Below are 8,611 nucleotides of genomic sequence, written 5' to 3'. Positions count from 1 at the left end.
CCAATGGGAACACAGAATTTCAATTGCCTTGGAAACGATTCAAACAGCGGGTCTCAAACAATGCAGAGTGACTTTCAGCCAAATAACACACCTGTCCGTCGCAATGAGAGCGTATGCCAAACGACTTACGAAGGAAGCACTCTTTCACCACCGTCGCAAGTACACAATCTCAAGCTCTTTCTTTCTCACACATAGCAATCGAGAGCACTTTTACATCAATCTGCCGTGATTCCTTTTCTCTTTCTCTCACCTGTAACACCTCTGGCTATCCCAACAATCAGGTACACCAATTGTATAACAATAATATTTTCTGGCTACATTCCATTTTGAAACGCATGCAGCAAGATTGACTTTGAAAATAATGTGCATAAAAACTCTTTTCTTTTTTTTTTAAATTGTACATTATTCTCGGACAATGACATACCCTTGGCAATAGCGATTTGGCTTGCGGGTCTCCATCCAGCACTCCTGCAGACCGTGTTGACAAGAACACCAAAGAAGACATTTGTAAACAACTACTCAGGGCAAAATAAATGTCATACGGTCATGGGAAGAAGACAAGTGAAAATAAGCCAGAGAGGTGAGATATCTTTCCTTAAATTCCCAAAGACAACAAACCCCAGCAGAGGTTAGTGCAGGAACATACATATATATATATATATATATATATATATACATATATACACAAAATGTTTGTTAATTGCTAGAATCCTTCGGATTTCGGCAATTATGTTGGTCGGTTGTTGTGTCATTCTGTGTGTCTGTATGTCTGTTGGGTGGTCGCGTGACTACCGTTATTCTCAGGTTCTCCGTCTGTTTGTTTGTATGTAATGGACAGCTCTGGAGGCCAGAGGAGTCAACCGATTTTGATGAAACTTGACAGGTAGGTTCATACCAGGATCTAGTTGTATGGTTTGGAGCACCGTTGCTATGGACGCTACCGTTGCCTCACAACGGGACTTTGAAAAAAAATTAAAATCCTTAAAAAAAATGTTTCGAAAATTAAAAATCGGCTTCCGTGCTTTCATGCGCACTATAATTTAATCAACCTCTCTGTCAAAAATTTTCAGACCGATCCGTCAAAAAACTGTATGATTAGTATGCAATAATGTAGCGACCACCCATGTCGCCGGTGTAGCAGTTTAACTACCCCCCCCCCCCCAGGGGATTGAATACATATACAAAAAAATAGAAAATGGATAAAAAATAGTATGTAAAGAACATGAACACAGAGAGCTATATATTTTTAGTATAAATCGATTTTTGGCCATAGGGGGGCAAGTTTACCAGGGAGGGGGGAGACTTATCCTAGGACAAGTACCCCCCCCCCCTCTGGGGGGGGAAGTTGTCCAGGGAGCGACTTATCCTGTTACACCGGCTTGTCTGTTTGTGTGTTTGTTTGTTTACCCTGCAGCAGCCACACCGTTTCAGCGATCATGACCAAACTGGGTGCAGACCTCGGCCATGGTCCAACTTAGACACTTGTCGTTTTTGGTGAATCTCGGTCAAAGGTCAAGGTCAAGGTCACCGAAAAACCGAAATTCTTATTTTCGCAATAACGTCCACTAAAATGGTCGAATCGACTTCAAACCAAATCCACAATGTGCATCTTCCAATATCCAACCATGTCTCAGTGGGGTGTCACACCAACACCCTTCTTTGCGGTCAGGGGTCGAATGTCAGGGGGAGTTGGGTCAAAACCTTCAAATTGCGATAAAAACGCCATTTCGAGTCCGATTGACTTCCAAGTTATGATCATGACCAAACTAAGTGCTATAACTCATTAAACAGGAGCACTATCGACTTATAAGAACCAAATTGATTTCCAGGTTTTTGTTTTTTTCAGAGATCATGGAGATATGACAAAGTTATTCCGGCAATTCCTTGCTCAACGAGCAATTTCATTTGTTTGTTTGTTTGTTTGTTTGTGACTCTACTCATGTGAGATGCGAACTTTATAGGATCACATTACTTACCATGGTGAACCGAGGTCGGGGTTTTAAACAGTCTTTTTCTCACAGATCATAATGTATAAACACCCGAGCTGCCACACCTGCCGCCATCTCAACAAGGGCAGATCCATATTTACGACGCTTGCTTCATACAAAGCTCATTTTCTTTCGGATTTCACCCCGGATACCAATATATTTGGTGAAGTGGTAAACCTCCAATCATTAAATATAGTTTCAAATGTCAAAAAATAACTGTTAATTGAGACCTCACCATAATCGGTAAACTTGGTGAAGGGGGAGTCACGTGACCTCTCAAATGCCTGAATCATTCAAAAAAAAAAACCGAACATAGTACAAATACAATCCACACATCGATACAAAGGTTATTTTACTGCTCATCGAAAGACGTCACTCTCAAGGGTGAAAAGACTTGAGAGAAAAAGGTAGCCATCCAGCTGCACCAAATATACACCTCAAATACAGATGCATCATGTACTTCAAAGGAACCAAGTTAAACATCATGATTTGATTCTTGATCGTAAATGGATCGTAGATGATTTGATTAATTTCATCGTCGATGTCTCACCTCAAATGAGAAAAAAATTTGGAGTGTGTATTGTTGGTAGAAACGGGAATTCAGCGTAAAAAAAAATTCAGTGACGACATATCGTCGTGGGTGTAGCCGGTAACCATGGCAACCATTAATTTTTTTTTTTTTTTTGAGAAAATGAAGAGTTTCTGCGAAGACTCGAAAACAAAGAAAGGTGTGACCGAGGGTTCCTTTGTGGCGAGCCATGGGAGGTTTGAGAGCTTCATGGCTCAGGTTAACTGACACAATGTGAAAGTTCGTGTTGAGGCTGCGAGTGGCGGTGAAAAAGCAGGCAAAAAATTCCCAAAAGTGTTAGTTGAAATAATTGATGAGGGAGGGTACACTATTTCCCAGAGCAAGTGTTTATTGAAGAGACGGGATTATTTTGGGTTCGTAAACCGTAAACCTTCTACAGAGTACCCAATTACCTGAGCCCTCAATCTCCGCTACTCCAACTCCTTCATCTTCATCCTGCAAGTCCCCCTCACGTGAGCAAGTCAACACAAGTAGGGCATGTAATAATATTAATAATATTACATGCCCTAATAAGCCATAATTATCAAATTTTACCTGAAAAGTGTGTAAAGTTGGTGGCCATTTTGATTTTTTGCATCTTACCAACCGAAGAGGGTTGTCTTACTAAGACATGTCTTACCACCATGTCTGACTAAGACATCATCCCAGGTCAAAAATTTCAACGGATTCGTGATCAGCGTGAAAAATGGCCATTAAAAACACTCCTTTCAACGGGACAACAGAGAAAAAGTCGATGTGTGCCGAACCCTAATATTACATGCCCCAGTAAGCCATAATTATCAAATTTTACCTGAAAAGTGGGTAAATTTGGCGGCCATTTTGATTTTTTGCATTTTACCAACCTAAGACATCATCCTATGTCAAAAAGTTCAACGTATTCGTGATCAGTGTGAAATTTGGCCATAAAAAACACTCCTTTCAAAAAAAGTATAGTTGTATGCCCAACCCTAAGACAAGGAATTAATTAATGTATGTGCTTGTACTGTACACATAAATGTTCAATCAATTATATCATTCTTTTCTGTTTTTTTCAGATTTTATTCTATGAAATTGGACTTGCACAAAATTCGCCTTACATCAGGACAACAGGAACCGAATGCTTACGAAAGCAAGTCGAGGACTGTCATATATAGGAGGAATTTTTTACCCATTGCTTCACTTATGGATTTAATCCGTTTAGAACCCCCCCCCCCCCCCAATTCACTTTCTCAACGATCTTCTGAAAAAAGTCCTTTCTTTCTAGCTTCGGGGTTTCACTATCTGCCATGACCTTTCCTGGGAAAGCCACATTTCAAACCTCGCCTCCAAAGCCAGTCGCCGACTGGGAATCCTCCATCGTGCAAAGTCCTTCCTCGGCCCACTTGAGCTCCTGACCACTTACAAAGCTTTCGTCCACTGCATGATGGAGTATTGCTCTCCGCTCTGGGCTGGTGCTCCTGCCTCCCACCTTTCTCGGCTTCACGCTGTGGAAACCAAGGCATTTTGGATCATTGGCATCTCCCGCAATGAGGCTGAGTCTTTGGGCCTCTCACTCTCTCACCGCAGGTTGGTCGGTGGTCTTTCTGTCTTCTACCGTCTCCTCTCTAGCCTCGTCCCCCCCCGCCCCCCCCGCTCTCTCTGCGATTTGTCCCGACCACATTTCCGCAGGGCGATCAAGGTCCGCCAACAACCCCCTTCTGGTAAAACTACCAAAATCACAAATCACTGCTCACCTTCACTCTTTCATTCCTTTTTATTCCCGCCTTTGGTATAAACTCCCTCACTCTATTCAATCCCATTCTTCCGTCCAGGCCTTCAAAACAGCTGTTCACCACCACCTCTTTTCATCCCCCATCCAAATCCTCGATCTTTTCTACCCCCAATAATCCACCCAAGCCCACCTCCTTCAAATTCCCTGCTTTCCTTCCTGAAAGTCCCTGTAATGTCCATCTTGTATTCCCCATGTTCCCCGCCCCATCCCTCTCCCTTCCACAGATCTAATGTCTCTGTTCCCCACTGTTTTGTCCTTCCCACACCCCTCTTATCTCATGCCCCCCTTGCTGTGCGTTGTGTGTTAGCTCTCACAAGAGCCTCGACAAGGTATACAAAAAAAAAATCGAAAGGCGACATGTTGTACTTCACAAACATTCTGCATTATTCACGCTTCACCCGTTGTTGGGTTGTGACTTCACCCCAAAAAATCACTTCCACGTCGCTATGAAGCACCGTGCTGTTTTCTTTGGTTTTAACCTCTGCTCAAAGAAGAGCGCTTCAATTTGGTGCAAAGAGCGGATCACAATGCGTTCATGCCCCTTGGAAAGGCAACCGATCGGCTGAACGGTGCAAAGTGGATCAAGATGTATTCACTCCCCTCGGTGAAACAGCCAGTTGGCTGAAAGTGGCAAATGGATCAAGGGGCATTCATGCCCCCGAAATAAATAAAAAGTACAATCGAGAAGGGCTGTAGGTATGGTTATGCACTCCGTGTGCTGGAATAAAAGACAATGCTATCGCTCACACAGGCTGGCTCGCTTGCTGGTTGGTGCCTTTTTAAGAGTTTCTGGTCATGTTTACTCTCTGCACTGATCCTTGTTGCTGTGCGGTTCTGTGCTGTGCTGGCTGTTCCAAGTGCTGACCCAGCACAGATGTGGAGGAAAGCCGCGCCGCATTAGATTTCAATGCACTGTGGGAGGGGGCTGGGGGCTGGCAGAAACTTAATGGTCAGTCATTGGTGAATTTATGCCTCAATTTATGCCACAAACCTCAATTTAGGAGGAGATGGCGTGACGGATGGACAGACAGACAGACAGACGGAGCCGATTACAATAGCCCACTGTTTGTTTGTGTTTTAAGTGTGGGGATAATAAATCCCTTGCATGCTTTGTTACTTATATGAGCTGAATAAGAATGAACAAAAAGTCACTCGAGCCTGCAGTGCTGCATGGTGGTGTCACTGGCGCTCTGGGAAGTCGGACCTCAAGCTGCAGGTTCCTGCCATTTTGGGGTTCAAAATGCAACTGACTGTCCTCAAGGCCAGCACTTGAACATCAAGCGCACCCTCCAATCTGCACCTTGATCAGGTGCACCCCTATTTGCCTTAATTTTCTTGTAAAAATAAGTGCGCCTTATTGTAGGGGATTTATGGTAGACCATTTACCATCTCCATAACCGATGTGCCAACTTGAAATATATGTTGTGGCGGTTGTGCAAAACCGTCGCTCACTGAGGCAATGGCACACAATACATCAATTAAAGACCAATTACTGGCACACTGCACTGTAGTTGCAAGAAGGAAGATTATTTCCAAGATTGTTATTTCATTCGTATTCGTTTTAGATCACCATTCCTTCTCTTATGTACAATGGGTTTGTGGGTCATTATGCGTTGCGTGGGCTTCAGGTCGGTTTTTCTGCCCATTCTCGACATATTTTGCTTTGCTGCACACACGAGTCTCCTTCACGCATGCATGCACACCAAAGACCATAGCAACAAGCAGTCATTTGCATTTGTGCGCCATTCCCCGTTTGAATTGCACCCAATCACCCAGAATTTCACCTCAGCCCTCATCATACTTGAACCTCAATGTGACAACATTTCATACACCATCAAGACTTCTTCATTAGAATCACCACAGCATCAAAGCACAACCCAAGCTCGCTTACATTCGCCATTGACATGACAAGAACACCGACCGACCACCTCCACCACAAACCGCCCCATTGCAATCTCACTGCCACACTGCCGCTGCCATTGCTCAACCACCATCACCACCAATGCCAACCCCACATGTTGGGACCAACAAGGAACAAAGGAGCGGCCTGTTCCATGGCAGATAATCGGATCTGGACGTTCAGACATCTAACTTGGGGCGTGAGTGTGCGAGAGACTCCCTTTGATGTCGTGTGGGTAGCCCTGAAGCTCCACTCAATTATGGCCTACATAGTGTATTTGGCACACATCCATGACCAAAGAGCATGCCAAGTTAATCTCGGAGCTCAAGAGCGTGGGAGAGTTCGGAGCGAATGAGGCCTTTTCCGACGCCAAAACCTCGCATGGGCGGGGCTGCCCCATGGTAATCGTCTGCTCACCAATGAGGGCACTGAAAAATACTGTTGCTCCACTTGGTTCGATGCTCAAAATCCTTCCCCATCAGGAGATTATAAAAGTGGTGTGCATTCCGCACAGAGTGCTCTGTTCTTGGGTGTTCGTTCTCTGGATGCGCGTTCTTGGTACTTTGTGTTCTTGGGGTCTTGGCATTCCTGGTCAGCGAATGCGCCGGGATTGAGCGGAACAGATTTCATGGAGTGGAGTGCAGAGCGAGCAAAAGAGCCAAGTGCCAGACCGAGCACAGTGTTAGAGAGATAGCAGGACATGTACAGGCCTCCTTACACTTCAATGAGCCCATCTCCTCACACTTTCCTTTATTTCCATCTCATCGACTGTGAATGCATAAAAAGAGCATCAGCGATTACCCGGGTTCACTGATTCGCATCTGTTACATTTTTCTCTCTGCACATCACTTGCCAATCACGTGCACCACCCTGCACCCTCATCTTGTACCTCCCCCTGATCACACTCCTTAGACACCCTCAGTTTTCCTTTTCCTTCCCCCTCCTCAGCAACTGGGTTTGCGCAGGTCCGTCAACCTCGCCTGGTAATCAAGAGGTCACAAACACCTTGTACTTTCTTATCTTTAAGAACTATTCTAACTTTCCTGGGAAGTGTTTGTGATGGCACGTTTCATGTTAGTGCAAGTTAAGAGTGTGTAAGCATTAGATCGGAATAGCCTTGCAAGTTACCTTTCATTTGTATAAATGACTTTTTTTTGACCACACCTCACCCGTCCTTGCTTTCCGTGCTGCATGTATTTTATTTTGTAATAAACCCCTTGTTTATTGTGCCACACACCTTTCCTCGCCCTTGCTATAAATAAACTCATTGCTTGTATTATAAATGTGCCCAGTTCGTCGCGTCTTTTCTTCCATTGAGTCAACATAGTCCACACACAGTGTTCGCCAGGCAGCTCCACCCCACATAATTTGCTCTGTTAGCAAGCATACACTCACTGTATTGCTCGGCAGTAATCCGAGTGTGCGCCGAGAGCATGAAACCCACTTGGTGCAGTCATGCAAAGTTGTGCCACCCTGCCAGGATTGGCAGCACCAATCGGCATTCGTGGTTGCTTAACAACCCACCGGGCCACGGAGTTATCCACGACTGGTGGCCTCAGAACATGGTGTTCGGGAGGAACTACAGGGCTTCCCCTCATGGCAAATGTCAAACCTCAGCCTGCAACAATATACAGTGCCTTCAGAAAGTATTCATACCCCAAGACTTTTGTCACATTTTGTTGTGTTACAGCCTGAATTTAAAATGGATTCAATTTTTAAAAATTGTCACTGATCTTAACAGAATACCCCATAATGACAAAGGGAAAACATGTTTTTAGAATTTTTTTTTCATAAATTAACAAAAAAATGAAAGCCTGAAATGTCTTGCATCAATACATATTCAACCCCTTTGCTATGACACTCCAAATTGAGCTTAGGTGCATCAAATTTCCTTTGATCATCCTTGAGATGTTTCCACAACTTAATTGGAGTCCATCTATGGCCAATTCAATTGATTGGACAATTAACACACCTTTCCATATTAGGTCCCACAGTTGACAGTGCATGTCAGAGCAGAAACTCCACCATAAAGTACAAGGAACTGTCTGCAGAACTCCAAGATAGAATTGTGAGGAAGCATAGCTCTGGGGAAGGGTATAAAACAATTTGTAGAGTGTAGAAAGTTCCAAAGAACACAGTGAGGTTCATCCTTCGGAAATGGAAAGAATACGGAACAACTCCGACTTCCTAGAGTTGGCCATCTGACCAAACTGAGCATGAAGGACCTTGGTCAGCAAGGTGACCAAAAACGCAATGACCACTCTGACAGAACTACAGAGTTCCTTGGCTGAGATGGGAGAACCTGCCAGAAGGACAACAGTCTGTTCAGCACTTCACAAATCTAGGCTTTATGGGAGAGTGGCTAGACGGAAGCCACTCCCAAG

At 44.3% G+C, this 8,611-nt stretch overlaps 1 long non-coding RNA gene across 1 annotated transcript in view; it reads right to left on the bottom strand.

Annotated features, from left to right (window-relative positions):
• Positions 1-2,341, bottom strand: part of LOC147030788 (uncharacterized) — a 42,596-nt gene extending 40,255 nt beyond the window's left edge. Inside the window, exons 1-2 of the long non-coding RNA XR_015056507.1 lie at positions 2,224-2,341; positions 425-468 (exon numbers count right to left, since the gene is read on the bottom strand). This is a non-coding gene — a long non-coding RNA (uncharacterized LOC147030788). The remainder of the gene's footprint in view (positions 1-424; positions 469-2,223) is intronic.
• Positions 2,342-8,611: the final 6,270 nt, after the last annotated feature.

The sequence above is a fragment of the Eptatretus burgeri genome, chromosome 3 (assembly GCF_056783735.1).
Source record: "Eptatretus burgeri isolate ZD-2024b chromosome 3, Ebu_testis_v1, whole genome shotgun sequence".
NCBI lineage: Eukaryota > Metazoa > Chordata > Myxini > Myxiniformes > Myxinidae > Eptatretus > Eptatretus burgeri.
Note: the sequence above shows the minus strand (reverse complement) of the source record. Positions and strands in the feature narration are given on the sequence as shown.